The sequence below is a fragment of the Bos taurus genome, chromosome 8 (genome assembly GCF_002263795.3).
Source record: "Bos taurus isolate L1 Dominette 01449 registration number 42190680 breed Hereford chromosome 8, ARS-UCD2.0, whole genome shotgun sequence".
NCBI lineage: Eukaryota > Metazoa > Chordata > Mammalia > Artiodactyla > Bovidae > Bos > Bos taurus.
The window spans coordinates 86,761,633-86,777,966 of record NC_037335.1 but is presented as its reverse complement, the minus strand read 5'-3'; the positions used below and the strand labels follow the sequence as shown (position 1 = coordinate 86,777,966).

The following is a 16,334-nucleotide window of genomic DNA, read 5'->3' as shown; positions in this document are numbered from 1 at the left end:
CCATCTCCACCAGGCACGAAAAATGCTCACTGATGAGAAGCATGATAAGCAAGAAAAAATTTAAATACCAAAAATATGCCCACAGAGGGGCCAAGAGAGCTGCATGACATATACACACAGACACTCAAACACAGACTTAAGCAAAAATGGGTGCTCTGCCCAAATATAGCTAACCAATAAATATATGTGGGATCAAAGCCACCACTCTTCTAAAACTCAAAATGAGACTGCACCCAACAAGCAGTTCAGGTGGAAGTATGCAAGCCAGTGAAGACCACTGGCCATGATTTAGAGGCTGCCGGTATTGCTGACAAAGAATCACCAGACCTGTGCTAAGGGACTAACATGACCTCATTCAGTCCCTGCCATTCCTGGGATGTGAGTGTTATGACAATTAGATGGGCAGCAGTGGCACGGCTGGAATCTAGACCTACGGCATCCAGCTCTGGGCATGGGCTCTAACATTGAGCAGACCTCCTCTCAAGGGAAAACGAAAGAAATCATTCATTCATTCATTCATTTGCTTTCCTTTGCAAATATTCACTGCCTACATGCTAGGAAAAGTTCCCTATTGGTTCCTGACTTAAAAAAAAAACCCAGTAACTTGGACACATTCATGGCTTCGCTGGAAGGCAAAGTGTACGGTTGGAGGTTCCTGACATGCAGTCAGCACCCCACTTCCCTGCAGTTACTCAGAACCCTCCCACCTCCGTTTCCTCCCTCTAGATTTGAGGAGGTGGCTGACCCAAGGAAAGATTATTCACTGTGTGGATAGCAGCAGGCCATTGAGAACACAGAGATAGGTTTCCACAAAACACAAAGCCAACTTTTCCTACAGAGAATGACGTCAAAGCTCCAAATCACTGAGCAAGAAATTTAAGTATCAGTGGTTAAAAAGAAGAAGAAGAAGTGACTTTGGCTGGAGACTAACTGTCAAATCCTGGGCTGCGCATGTTTCCTTCTCTGAGCTCTACACAGTAGGGACTATCATTTTTCACTGCGTTATGCTGAGGAAATTGGGGCTTCAAAAGTGAACAAGGAAGGTCTTTCAGGTCAGAGTCCACTCTCAACATCAGCTATGCACGTGACCCTGGACCAGGCAGCTGGTCTAGGTGCTACAGGGCAGAGGTCAAGGGATGCTGATGCCTCCATACAACTTGAACTTGGAATGATCCCGTTCCTTCTAACCCACAGGCAATGACCCAGTTATCTCAATGCATATTCAATGCCTGAAATTTCACAATCAAAAAGAAGTGCAAAATCTTCAGCCTACTAAGCTTGATCTTAACAATGGGAGTCCTAGAGTATTTCAATCAAAACTCATTTATGCTGTTTGCATAGTAAGTATTATGTGTTTTCTTCTGCCTATAGCCTCTGCTTTTCCAGGAGTCCTAGCACACAGGTCTGCCTGGAGGAAGAGGACAACAGCCCCTATCAATTTCAGGAAACCCACTTCCCACTGGTCCTGATTTTGAAAGAAGAGGGTGAGGAGGGAGATTCAGGCTGGGTTAAGTCCTGACGTGGTACCGAGAGAGACCATTTCAAAACATCAGGAAATGTCCCTGATGCATTAGCAAATGGGACATCTTACCGCTTGGGCAGTATCTACATATATGAAACAAAGAGGAACTTCTGCCTGTGCAATAAGACACTGTCGGAAAAGCTTCAGTGACAGAGACAGACAAGAAGGAAATGCACAGTGAACATTAGCTGTGGCTGTTGCAGCATCCTTCAGTTCCTCATCCAGCAGGAAGTGAGCATTTACTGACTTGCCCAATGGATCTGGCCCTGGGACTCAGGCCCAGAGGGGCTTACTGAACCTGCTAAGCTCATATCAATTCCTGGAGATCCTGTTCCACTGGGAACTTTCCTCAAGAATTCACCCTAGGGCATGGATTCACTCCTAGCATTGAAGGGACCCTAGGATCTCGGCCCAGTTCCGGAGTCCCTCTCCTGGGATTCGTGGGTCCAGAGAAGGGCCTTGCTCCTGAGATGTGTGAGAAGGGCCAGGATAGGAAGATGTCACCTTCCAGAGGGCACTCCACCAGCTCAGCACTGAACCTCTTGTGCCTTTGAGGATCCTTTAGGACACCTGAGGAAGGCATTCTTGGGGGAACCAAGAGGTAGAAGGTAAGAGTTCTTCACCTACAGCTGAAACCAGTGGAGAGAACTGAAGTCTGAGTTCTCTAGTAAGTCCATTCCAGCAGCCCAGCTTCTCATTCTGTGCTTCACACCAGTTAGGCTTTCCTTCTCAGAAAACAAGAGGTAAGGAAGTGGGGTGACATCCAATGAACCCAGCGTTTTTTATTGTGAGTTGCCCAGCCTTTTCCAAAGTGTGTAAGAAGTGAGAGCTATGGTTTACTATGAGAATTCAAGGTGAAGGGAGGGAGGCGTAACGTACTGAGGAGACTTTTACTAAGAATATAATGGAGCATCAAGCCTGGTGCTGTGCACAGAAACCCACAGCAAGAGGTGGGTTCCACCTCCTTGAGGGCTGGAGCCAGGACACAGGTCCAGGTGAAGCCAATTCCAGCCTGTGAATGGCCTCTCCTGGGATCCATGGGTCCAGAGAAGGGCCTTGTTCCAGGCATGTGTGAGAAGGGCCAGGAGAGGGAGATGTCACCTTCCAGGAGAGGGTGGAGGGTACTCCCCCTTCCCAAGGACAGCCCTAACTGGGGCCCTGCTTTGCCACTTGCCACTCTGTGGCACTGGCCACACACGGACATGGAGGTTTACTTTCCCCTCCCAGGAAAGGTGACTGTGGTGCTGCCTGTCTGAAATCCATCTAAATGGCTCAGCTCAGAGCACAACACCCCAGATCCAAGGTAAGAAGGCAAGTCTTCAACCAATTTCGTTTTATTATTCCTACATCCACCTTCCTCCTATTCCGTGCTTGGAATGAGGGTAGCTTAGTCTCTGCATTGAAGATCTCTAAGGACCTGAGTGTCCTCTTGCTCCTCAAAAGGCATGGGAATCAGCACGCCTACCTCAGCTTCCTTTTAAAATGACCAGTCTAATATGTACCCCGATGTTCATTGTAGCACTATTTACGATAGCTAGGACATGGAAGCAACTCAGATGTCCATCGACAGATGACTGGATAAAGAAGTTGTGATACATATATACAACGGAATACTACTCAGCCATAAATGGGAGTGCATTTGAGTCGGTTCTAATGAGATGGATGGACCTAGAGCCTATTATACAGAGTGGAGTAAGTCAGCAAGAGAAAAAATAAATATCGTATATTAACGCATATACATGGAATCTAGGAAGATGGTACTGATGAAGCTATTTGCAGGGCAGCAGTGGAGACACAGAGAGAGAACAGACTGGTGGACATGGTGGAGGAAGGAGAGGGTGGGGCAAACTGAGAAAGTCACATGGAAACATACATCACCATACGTAGACTAGATAATCAGCGGGAATTTGCTGTATGACACGGGGAGCTCAAACCCAGTGCTCTGTTGACAACCTAGAGGGGTGGGATGGGGTTGGAGGTGGGAGGGAGGCTCAAGAGGGAGGGAACATATGTTTACCTGTGGCTGATTCATGTTGATGTATGGCAGAAACGAATACAATATTGGTAAAGCAATTATCATCCAATTAAAAATAAATAAATTTTAAAAATAATAAAATAGCCAGTCCAAGTCACAGGTGAGGGAGGCTGGCTCCCGAACTGCAAAACCCTATGGGGAAACCAGGACCCTGGTGGGGGAGGGGGATGCAAAACCCTCTCTGCCCAAAGTTGGCAGCCCTGCAAGGGCTGTTGCTTCTAATTTAAATTCTCATTTCTTATTCTATTTTGAGATCCTCTCTGGGATTTTAGGAATGTTGAGACGTGCCAGTTGTACAGCTCTGAGCACAGAACGGTCACGCTGGCTGGAGGCAGGCGAGCGCAAATGGAAACAAATCACTTGTCAGGACCAGCCTTCAGGCTCAGAGGGCCTGGGACGGACCCGCTGGTCAGAGAGACGGCTGGATGCAGGCTATGGAGAGAAAGAAGCTTTGAGGCTCCCTTGTAAGTCTATAATGTGGAGGAAAGTCAGACTATAAATGAGGTCAAGTTCCTAGGAAGTGATGGTAAACAGAACAGGCAGCCCTTTAAGTGGAAATAAAGTGGGCTTGGTGTTGCCACAAAGCTACAAAATGCAGCTTAGCTCAGAGAAGTGGATTCCATTTGGGAGAGAGCAGATTAGAATGCAGGCTCAAGGGCAACTTAAGAGGGCTCCTTTTGCCAGGAAAGAAGGGGAGCAAGCGAGGAAAGAAAGAGAGAGGGCAGTGGGGAGATGCAGTGGTGGAGTATGTATGGCCCAGCCATGAGAGCACAATGTCACCCTGAGAATTTACAGCATCCAACGTTTGCCTCCAGCCGTCCTCCCCAGGCCTTGCCCCCAGTATGACCTCTCGCAGCTCAGCGCTGCACACTCAATAGGAAGACTGAACTCAGTGCATGTTTACTTCCAAGGATTTTTCACACATTTAAAGAAGTTTTGTGTATTTTTTTCTAACCTTCTACCCTCCAGGCTCTGTAATATGCATCTGCGTTCTTAGCTTGTGCAAAGAGCATTTAAACTCTAGGGACCCTGCCAGGCGTTTCTTAGTTCGATTTTTGGAGGGGGTCGGGGGAGGCGTGGCAAGAATCATCAAGTGAATACTGAGTGGAGCAACAAAGAAAATACCATTTTGTGTTTTCTTGATTTAAAGACAAACCATAAAGGCTGCTTTGATACGTTGACAAGGTTTCCTTGGTCAAAAACCAAACCAAAGGGAAGCGTGAATTGGAGTCACGTCCGTTCTCCTGCTGCCATGAGGTGACACATGTTATCAGCCTGGTCTCCGCATCAGTCGCTGTTCGCTCCACAACTATTCACGGGATGGCAATGAGGGGAAAACGTCCCCGTCCACAAGGACTTGCTCCGCCAGAACTCCCCAGGGCAAGAAGAAAGCCAGTTTCTCTTCAAAAGCTTTGCATGGTGATGAGAATGTGACTCGGGAAGTGATTGGAATTAACTTGCTTGAAGATGAAGCCGCTGGAGAGTTTTAAATTGGAGTCTGGCACTCTCTACACATAAAAAGTCGCTGATTTGTGTCTGCTTAGAGCTATGAATTTCCATGTTGTAAGGCTCTTTTTTTCTTTACAGAGAAGTCCTAAATATTTAAAGTCTGCAGTGTCCAAGAAATTCATAAAGGCTCTTTCAAAAATAATTTCATTCCATTCCAAAATTAGAAGTGGAGAAAGTCAAGAGAATCAACACAAGTTGATGAAATGAGTATTCATGTTGGGTCATGTCTTTGTTTCAAATTCATTTTTGATTCTTGATAAGCGGACGTGACATATTATTCGCCCACCAGAGCTTAAGGTGATTAAACAGGTCCTGGAGGTGAAATTGCTTCCCCAGAATTCCTCTCACCATGGAGGGTGGTAGGGAAAGTTCTGTTCCTCTGGGTCTCTTCCCACATTGGAATGCACACTGCCATTCTGGGAATGTCAGTTGCATGGCTGATAATTTCATGCTTTTGCTTGAGGAAGAAGCATTCAGGAAATATGTCTCAGGCATATTTAGTTTGTTGAAAAACTAAGAATGTCACTTATAGGGTTTGGCCACCTACTTGGCACTGGGAACTTAATATAGCATTGTTATTTTTCTGTGGAGCCAGAATGCTAAATCTGATTGCTGAATAACTCTTGGGTTTGGTTTTCAGAAAGAAGCATCTATATTCGATGCCCAGCAGCACTCTAAAGGAACAACATCAGCAGAATATTTTTCATTTTCTAGAAGGCATAGAACTTGGCTAAGGGAATTTTAAAAAAACAGCTATTAATAAATCTTCATGCCCAAGATTCAAAAACATGCTAGTGTCCTGCTGCTGCTGCTGCTGACGCTAAGTCACTTCAGTTGTGTCCGACTCTGTGCGACCCCATAGAAGGTAGCCTACCAGGCTCCCCCATCCCTGGGATTCTCCAGGCAAGAATACTGGAGTGGGTTGCCATTTCCTTCTCCAATGCATGAAAGTGAAAAGTGAAAGAGAAGTCGCTCAGTTGTGTCCGACTCTTAGCGACCCCATGGACTGCAGCCTACCAGGCTCCTCCATCCATGGGATTTTCCAGGCAAGACTACTGGAGTGGGGTGCCATTGCCTTCTCCAGCTAGTCTCCTGAACAGATGTAAAAGTCACTGTGACTGGCCCATCCCTCTCTCCTCTTGGGCTCAATTGATAGCTGATCACATTGGACTGAATATTGGTGTGTATAGATGCAATGACTTTTCACATAATGTTCATCTTCATGCTTTCTTCACTTCACCATGTTTCTTGGAGTTCACTACATATATGTACATATCTTTTTTCTTAAGTGTATGGAATACAATTTACTTAGCAATTTCTCCTGTTGATGAGCATTTAGACCAATTCTAATCCAGTGGTCAAAAAAAGAAAACCTCAAATAAATTTGAATTTACAATTCCCCAAGACAAGATATTATTATATATGTTTATTCAGTTCAGTTCAGTCAATCAGTTGTGTCCGACTCTTTGCGATCCCATGAATCACAGCACACCAGGCCTCCCTGTCCATCACCAACTCCCGGAGCCCACCCAAACTCATGTCCAATGAGTTGGTGATGCCATCCACCTATCTCATCCTCTGTCGTCCCCTTCTCCTCCTGCCCTCAATCTTTCCCAGCATCAGGGTCTTTTCAAATGAGTCAGCTCTTCACATCAGGTGGCCAAAGTATTGGAGTTTCAGCTTCAACATCAGTCCTTCCAATGAACACTCAGGACTGATCTCCTTTAGGATGGACTGGTTGATCTCCTTGCAGTCCAAGGGACTCTCAAGAGTCTTCTCCAACACCACAGTTCAAAAGCATCAATTCTTCTGAGTTCAGCTTTCTTTATAGTCCAACTCTCACATCGATACATGACTACTGGAAAAATCATAGCCTAGATGGACCTTGGTTGGCAAAGTAATGTCTCTGCTTTTGAATATGCTATCTAGGTTGGTCATAACTTTCCTTCCAAGGAGTAAACATCTTTTAATTTCATGGCTGCAGTCACACTTTACAGTGACTTTGGAGCCCAAAAAAATAAAGTCTGACACTGTTTCCACTGTTTCCCCATCTATTTCCCATGAAGTGATGGGATGCCATGATCTTTGTTTTCTGAATGTTAAGCTTTAAGCCAACTTTTTCACTCTCTTCTTTCACTTTCATCAAGAGGTTCTTTAGTTTCTCTTCACTTTCTGCCATTAGGGTGGTGTCATCTGCATATTTTAAGGTTATTGATATTTCTCCCGGCAATCTTGATTCCAGCTTGTGCTTCTTCCAGCCCAGCATTTCTCATGATGTACTCTGCATAGAAGTTAAATAAGCAGGGTGACAATATACAGCCTTGTCGTACTTCTTTTCCTATTTGGAACCAGTCTGTTTTTCCATGTCCAGTTCTAACTGTTGCTTCCTGACCTGCATAGAGATTTCTCAAGAGGCAGGTCAGGTGGTCTGGTATTCTCATCTCTTTCAGAATTTTTCACAGTTTATTGTGATCCACACAGTCAAAGGATTTGGCATAGTCAATAAAGCAGAAATAGATGTTTTTCTGGAACTCTCTTGCTTTTTCAATGATCCAACGGATGTTGGGAATTTGATCTCTGGTTCCTCTGCTTTTTCTAAAACCAGCTTGAATATCTGGAAGTTCATGGTCCGTGAATTGCTGAAGCCTGGCTTGGAGAATTTTGAGCATTACTTTACAAGCGTGTGAGATGAGTGCAATTGTGAGGTAGTTTGAGCATCCTTTGGCATTGCCTCTCTTTGGGATTGGAATGAAAACTGACCTTTGCCAGTCCTGTGGCCACTGCTGAGTTTTCCAAATTTGCTGGCACATTGAGTGCAGCACTTTCACAGCATCATCTTCCAAGATTTGAAATAGCTCCACTGGAATCCCATCACCTCCACTAACTTTGTTCGTAGTGATGCTTCCTAAGGCCTACTTGACTTCACATTCCAGGATGTCTGGCTCTAGGTCAGTGATCACACCATCGTGATTATCTGGGTCGTGAAGTTCTTTTTTGTATAGTTCTTCTGTGTATTCTTGCCACCACCTGTATTTTCATTGGCTGTGAATCACCTATTTATTCTGTTTCTATTTCATTGTTTGCATTATTATATTATGGATTCATAAGCACTCTTTGGGCTTTGCAGGTGGCTGTAGTGGTAAAGAACCTGCTTGCGGATGCAGATAAAGAGACACAGGTTCAATCCCTGGGTCGGGAAGATGCCCTGGAGGAAGCCACTCCAGTATTCTTGCCTGGAGAATCCCATAGACAGAGGAGCCTGGCAGGCTGCAGTCCATAGGATCGCACAGAGTCGGACACGACTGAGGCAACTTAGCATTCACGTAAGCACTCTTTATATAATCTGGATACTAAGTCTTTGTTTACTAAATAATTTCTTCCTGTCTGTCACTTGTCTCCTTCAAATATTTCAGAACAGTTCTCTTGCACCTTCTTTTAACATAAACTTGAGGTTCAACCTGTCAATTTCAACCCCCCCAAAAAAAAGATCCTCCTGGGATTCTGATTCAAATGAATGTATATTATTTGGGAAGAACCAAAACCTTTTTAATTGATGTTATAGTCCAAAATCACTGCAGATGGTGACTGCAGCCATGAAATTAAAAGACGCTTACTCCTTGGAAGAAAAGTTACGACCAACTTAGCATATTGAAAAGCAGAGACATTACTTTGCCAACAAAGGTCCATCTAGTCAAGGATATGGTTTATCCTGTGGCCATGTATGGATGTGAGAGTTGGACTGTGAAGAAAGCTGAGCACCAAAGAATTGATGCTTTTGAACTGTGGTGTTGGAGAAGACTCTGGAGAGTCCCTTGGACTGCAAGGAGATCCAACCAGTCCATTCTGAAGGAGATCAGCCCTGGGATTTCTTTGGAAGGAATGATGCTAAAGCTGAAACTCCAGTACTTTGGCCACCTCATGCGAAGAGTTGACTTATTGGAAAAGACTCTGATGCTGGGAAGGATTGAGAGCAGGAAGAGAAGGGGACGACAGAAGATGAGATGGCTGGATGGCATCACTGACTCGATGAACATGAGTCTGGGTGAACTCCGGGAGTTGGTGATGGACGGGGAGGCCTGGCGTGCTGCAATTCATGGGGTCGCAAAGAGTCGGACACGACTGAGCGACTGAACTGAACTGATAGTAGAAGAATGGTATATTTCATCAATTATTCAACATTCTTAAGGTTCTTCAAGATTCAACTGTAAATTTCTAAGCATTAAGGAAATATTTTCTATCAAGTTAGTGAGGATTGTTTACTTAATTAGAAAATGGTATTAAATATTCTAAAATTTCTTTTGCATCCATTGAAAGAATATATGGTTTTTCCCTCTATCTACTAAGGGCATAAATTATACCAATAAATTTTTCTGATACTGAAAAATCCTTACATTCCAGGTATGCACTATAATTTTCATAATATTTAACATCTTTAATATACAATTAGAATTAATGAACAATTATTTAGGATTTTCACATTTAGATTCATAAATGAAGTGTATCTGTGAGTTTTTTTCTTGTATTGTCTTCACAGTTTTGGATAAAGATTATATTAGCTTCCTACAGTAAGTTGGGATACATGTCTTATTTTCCATTTACTCGGAAAATATACATAAGATGGACATTATTCCTTGCATGTTTCATAAAACCCACAGGTACCATCTGAGTCTGGGGTACTTTTTTGGCAAGAGGAAGTCTTAGTTCATATACACTGTTATAATAAAATCCCACAGACTAGGTGACTTAAAAACAACAGACATTTATTTCTCACAGTTCTGGAGGCTGAAAGTCTGAGATCAAGGGGCCAGCATGGTCAGTGAGGACTCTCTTCCAGGTCACAGGCTTCTCATTGTATCCTCAACATGGCAGAGCAGATGAGGAAGCTCCATTGATCTCCTTTATAAAGTCACTAAACCCATTTGTGAGGCTCCACCTAAAGACCTAATCACCTCCAAAAGGCCTGCCTACTAACACCATCGCTTTGGGCATTAGGATTCTAACCTGAATTTTGAGAGGACACAAACATTCAGACTTTAGCCTGTGGTGTTTTTGAAAGGAGGTCCTCATACTAAGCCAGGTATTCTAGTAGGCCACTTTCTTTTATACTTCCATTTCCATGATTTAAAGCAGATTCTTGCTGCATGTCAGTTGTTCTCAAATCTGCTTATGACAAGTGTACCTGTTGCAATAATTTTAGTTAATTTAGTATTATATAAACCAATGGAAAAAGTATTTTTCAAAAAGGGTTTTCATTTTTATGAAGAATAAATTGAAGCTTTAGGAGCACTAGATAGAGACGAGTCACTAAGATGAATGGTTTAGATATAAGGGTGCTACCACACTCCATTATTCTTGCCTGGAGAATCTCATGGACAAAGGAGACTGGCAGGCTACAGTCCATATGGTTGCTAAGAATCAGATGACTGAAGTGACTTACCACCACCACTGCGCTAATACAACTAGAAATGATGGGTGGGGCAAGAATAACAAATATCATATCTTTGCTGCTCCAAGTGTGGTCCATGGACCAGTAGCAGCAGTATCACCTGGAAGCCCACTAAAAATGCTGAATATCAGGCCCATTCCCCAGACCCACCGTCAGCTTTGGCATTTGTACAAGATCCAGAAGAGATGCACAAATACATTAAAATCTAAGATGCTCTGATGTCAAAGAATTCCACAATCAGATTGCATTTATTGTCTTAACATTTCTTCTTCTGTATTTTAAAAAATTGAAACTGGAAATTGTTGACACAGAAATACAAGTGTGGTTTATGTAAGAAAGAGAATGTCTATTTTCACTCAGCGATTTGTTTTTAAAGAAAAGACCATGACCCTACATTAAAAGACTGGTAAGTGAATATATGTTTTTATGTTTTCAGTTACAGTAAAATATTTGCAGTTTGACATTTTTTAATGATTTCTCCCTTCAGCACACTTTTTTACTTAATCAACTGACTACAGGTCTGGACTGTGATGGATGGTTCAGTTCAGTTCAGTCTCTCAGTTGTGTCTGACTCTTTGCGACCCCATGAATCGCAGCACGCCAGCCCTCCCTGTCCATCACCAACTCCCGGAGTTTACCCAAACTCATGTCCATCGAGTCAGTGATGCCATCCAGCCATCTCATCCTCTGTTGTCCCCTTCTCCTCCTGCCCCAATCCCTCCCAGCATGATTCTTTTCCAATGATGGATAAGAGGGATTCTAATATAATTCATGCTTTCCTAGATTATCATGGCTTTCATCTAGAGTCCCAAAAGTGTTGGCATAGAGTTTTATTCAATTATAATCTTTTTCATCAGCGCAGTTGTGGAAACTTCTCTACTTCTATTTGTGTGTGTCCAGTTTTTGCCGTTTTGGGTTTTTTTGTTTGTTCTGTTTTGGTTTTTACTTGTTCAGAATGGCCAGAAATCTATTTAAATTATCTTTTATTTTTGAAGGCCTGTCTTTTATTATTTTTGTTTGACTTTATTATTCTCTTTCTGTCTCTTCTATTTTCTAATGCCAGGATTGAAGACTACAAAATTTCCTCTGACAATCGCTTTGTCTGTATCACTTCTAAACCCATAGCTTATAAATTTAGCTTTTATTTTCTCTTTATTTGAAGGGTGTTTTTAAATCTGAAAAAAAAAGAACTATTTTGCAAGTTTTTTATATCAAAGCCTAATATTTTTTTTTTGTAGCTTTTTCAGAAAATGTGGCCTATATAATTTCCACATTCTGGAATTTATTGAGATTTTCTGTTTATTCTACTTTAGAAACAATTTTTGTGAATGTTCCATTCATATTTGAAAAGAAGGTATGGTCTCTGTTGGTATAAATGAAATGCATCTGAGTGCATAGATTTATATACACCACTAATCAAGCTTGTTAATTAGGCTATTTTGATCTTCTATTTTTGTGTACATGTCAAACACAATTAGCTGCTCATGTAGCCATTCCACTCCACTTCTATTTGCCACACACTCTGATTTTGAAGTGAAGGGTAATAATATGCCCAGAATAGGAGATGAGTCAAAATTAAGTCTAAGTTAGAATTTCTCAACAGAGGCTTTGCTGACATCTTTGTTCCTGCTTTGGATGCTAGTGTAAGAACATAAGATCTAGAGCAATGGCCATCATTTCGTGTATTTTGTGACCACTAAGCTTTTTTGCTCAATAAACAAATCCCTTTTCTCACTACTCCTTGTATATTCTTCATGTTTCTCCTGTGTTTATTTTTATTTGTGCTGGTATGAGGAACCAGAGATTAAATTGCCAACTTCATGGATCATAGAGAAAGCAAGGAAATTTTTTTTAAAAAATGTATTTCTGCTTCATTGACTACAAAAGCCTTTATCTGTGTGAATCACAACAAACTATGGAAAATTCTTAAAGAGATGGAAATATCAGACCACCTTACTTGTCTCCTGAGAAACATGTATGTGGGTCAAGAAGCAATAGTTAAAAGAGACATGGAACAACCGACTGGTTCAAAATTGGGAAAGGAGTATGATAAGACTGTATATTGTCACCTTGCTTATTTAACTTATACACAGAGTACATCATGCGAAATAAGCAGCTGGGTGAAGCACAAGCTGGAATCAAGATTGCCAGAAGAAATATCAACAACTTCAGAATACACAGATGATAGCACTCTAATGGCAGAAAGTGAAGGGGAACTAATAAACAACTTGATAAGGGTCAAAGAGGAGAGTGAAAAAGCTGGCTTAAAACTCAACATTCAAAAAACGAAGATCATGATGTCTGATCCCATCTCTTCATGGAAAACAGAAAAAGTGGACACAGTGACAGATATTCTTTTCTTGGGCTCCAGAATCACTGCAGATGGTGACTGCAGCCATGAAATTCAAAGACGTTTCCTCCTTGGAGAGAAAACTACGACAAACCTGCTGCTGCTGCTGCTAAGTTGCTTCAGTAGTGTCCGACTCTGTGCGACCCCAGAGACGGCAGCCCACCAGGCTCCCCCGTCCCTGGGATTCTCCAGGCAAGAACACTGGAGTGGGTTGCCATTTCCTTCTCCGTGACAAACCTAGGCAGTGCATTAAAAAGCAAAGACATCACTTCGCCAACAAAGATCCATATAGTCAAAGCTATAGTTCTTCCAGTAGTCATGTATGGATGTGAAAGTTAGACCATAAAGAAGGCTGAGCACCAAAGAACTGATGCTTTCAAATTGTGGTTCTGGAGAAGACTTTTGTGAGTCCCTTGGACTGCAAGGAGATCAAACCAGTCAATCTTAAAGGAAATCAGTCCTGAATATTCATTGGAAGGACTGATGCTGAAGTTGAACCTCCAATACTTTGGCCACCTGATGCGAAGTGCTGGATCATTGGAAAAGACCCTGATTCTGGGAAAGATTGAAGGCAAAAGGAGAAGAGGGCAATAGAGGATGAGATGATTAGATAGAGCTACCAACTCAGTGGACACTAATCTGAACAAACTCTGGAAGATAATGAAGGACAGAGAAGCCTGGTGTGCTGCAGTCCATGGGGTCACAAAGAGTCAGACACAAGACTGAACAACAAAAATGTTCCTTTTTCGAAGAATCCCTCATATATTGTTTATGGGTGGTTTATTTCCTGAGTCCTTGGTGCCTAATGGTGTCTATTGTTTGCCTTCTGTTTCACATTATGTTGACTTTGGGCATGAGTTACCTAAACCCTCCTGCTCTCATAGTATCTTATGTATTTGTTTTGCTTCAATTTTGTTTTTTTCCTAGGATCTGATACTGTCTGCCTGTATCTGTCTTTCAGAATTATTCCAAAACTCTTACATGCATGGCATTTTTTTGTTTCCTTGAATTATTAAGGATCAGATTTGGGGGGAAGGGTTGGCCATTTTGTGGGAATTGAAGCTGAAATGAGGGTAGATGTGTGAGCTCAGTCAGTCATATTTCAGTATCAAAATTTTGTTACAGAAAAATCAATAATTCATTCTTTAGAAATGTGTATGGAGATAATGGTCTCCAAATGATACCATCTGGGCTCAGGGGTATACTTATGGCAGTTCTGAATTTTTTTTTCCTCCCTTTCAGCTATGCTTTACATTCCTTGTTCTGTGGGCTCTCTTTGGGTACCGCTGAAAGTATATGCTTTCTTCTAAGCAGATTCTCAGCCTAAACAAAGGGTTAAAACACAAATACATATCACACCTGAGGATGGGCCAGGTGTGGTGCCCAGAAACACATCATACAGATTTGCACAGCTGTTCACTGGACAACTTGTCCCAATTCCCAGGCAATATTTTCTTCAATGTAAAATTTGATCTCACAGGTACATTCTAGGCAGCTCTTGTTCAGAGAGCTGGATATTTTGAAAGTAAATTATAGAGTCACCATGTAGCTCTCAGACCTGTTCCCAGCTCTAAGCAGAAAGCCCCAGACTCTAAGGTTAGGGTTTGGAAGCAGCTGAAATAAGCAGGTTAGGGGCTCAGAGCCCACATCCCTGCTCCCTGTGTGACTCAGAATACACTGCGGAGCCTCACTAGACCTCATGGCCATAACAGTGAGATGATGATGTAGCAGTCTACTTCATGGAGCCACTGTGATGACTAAATTGTACACACAGCACTCAGAGCTGTGACTGCAATCACACCCTGTCCTGTGACCAGCCTCAAACTCCAAGCTAAAGCCTAGAAGCTTCCACCTTCAGTATGTGCCAGGATGAACATAGTCCTTAGGTAAATTTAAATCTTAAATACAACTGTCTAGAGGTACACAAAACAAACACACACACTCCTCAAACTACACAATGGTATGTGTGTATTCGTGTCTTACATGTGCATATGTTTATATACATGCATTTGTGTTTATATGTGTGCATGCTCATGTAATATGTGTATATGTGCTTATGTATGTGCATTTGTTTGTGTACATGAGTGTATGTGGATAAATGTGTAATGTGTGTGTATGTTTGTATCTCATTTGTATATGTGCTTATGTATGGGTACTTGTGTGTGCCCATAGATGTGTGTGTACATGCATATGTAAGTATGTAAATGTGTATGTGGGCATATATGTCTGTCCATATAATCATGTGTGTGTTTATATATGTCTGGAGGGATAATCCATGGCATAGAGCATCTCTTTCCTACAGCCCAACCTGGGTCTCATGAATTTTTATGCTTTACAAGCATCACTAAAACTTTGTCAAATGCAACTATGCTGATGCTCACTCTCAGTGTCCAAAGTGATGTTCCTGCTATCATTACAGGGTTTGCATTAGAATAAATATTACATTAGTGGGACTGTTTAGACTGTGCTTATGTCTCAAGAGACTCCCCAGCACGATCTTGAAACACTTAAATCTGACATATGCGTTTCCCTTTTAAATAAAATACCAATATAACTCCATTATGTGATTGACAGCAAGGAAACAAGAGGCACAAATTATCATTTCACCTAAAAGGAAAAATTTATTCCTGAAATATGTATGGATCAGTTTCCTAAATTGCTTTATAATTTATAGAAAAAAATTGTCCTTTAAGCATCTTCCACAATATTAATGCCCTTCTAAATCCATAATCAACTTTCTTTCCATCTATTTCATCAATTTTCCAAGTTGGCATGACTTAGACTCTCTCCAAAGCTCTTCTCTCTCCCCAGTTTATTATAAAATTCAATTATGATCTAGTATTAACCATGTGTAATTGAAGAAGCTGCCCATAGAAAGTGAGACAGAAGTTTGAGTATTAGGTTTATCATCTATTTAGTGACACAAGCTTCCTCAGCAAAATAGGCATATTTTAATACTAAGTGCAACCCAGATCATCATACAAAGCAGGCAAGTGTATGTGAGATGCCATAGTCTTGTCAGTATTTTGATGAAGCTGTCCACCTCCTGTGCAGATATGTAACTTCAAGCCTGGAGAAGGTACTGTCTTCATTTGTTTGGGCTGCTGTAACAAATCCTCGAAGACTGGGTGCTTATCAACAGCAGAAATTTACTTCTCACAGTTCTGGAGGCTGGAAGTCTGAGATCAGGCAGAAAGGAGAAGCACACTCTCTCGTGACTCTTATAAAGGCAGTAATCCCACAGGGGTGCGGGTAGAGGTCCACCTCTGTGACCTCAGCTAACCCAAATTACCTCCCAATATCATTACATTGTGGAGAAGGAAATGGAAACCCACTCTAGTATTCTTGCCTGGAGAATTCCATGGACAGAGGAACCTGGTGGGCCGCAATCCATGGGGTCACAAGGAGTTGGACATGACTGAGTGACTATCACACACATACACATCATTACATCAGGGAGTAGGGTTTCAAT

The 16,334-nt window shown here is 42.1% G+C and overlaps 1 long non-coding RNA gene across 1 annotated transcript; it reads left to right on the top strand.

Annotated features, from left to right (window-relative positions):
- The first annotated feature begins 623 nt into the window (after positions 1-623).
- On the top strand, positions 624-8,180 carry LOC132345995 (uncharacterized). Its single transcript, XR_009495654.1, has 3 exons — positions 624-3,214; positions 3,811-4,021; positions 4,708-8,180. It is a non-coding gene; the product is annotated as an uncharacterized lncRNA (long non-coding RNA).
- The last annotated feature ends 8,154 nt before the right edge of the window (positions 8,181-16,334 follow it).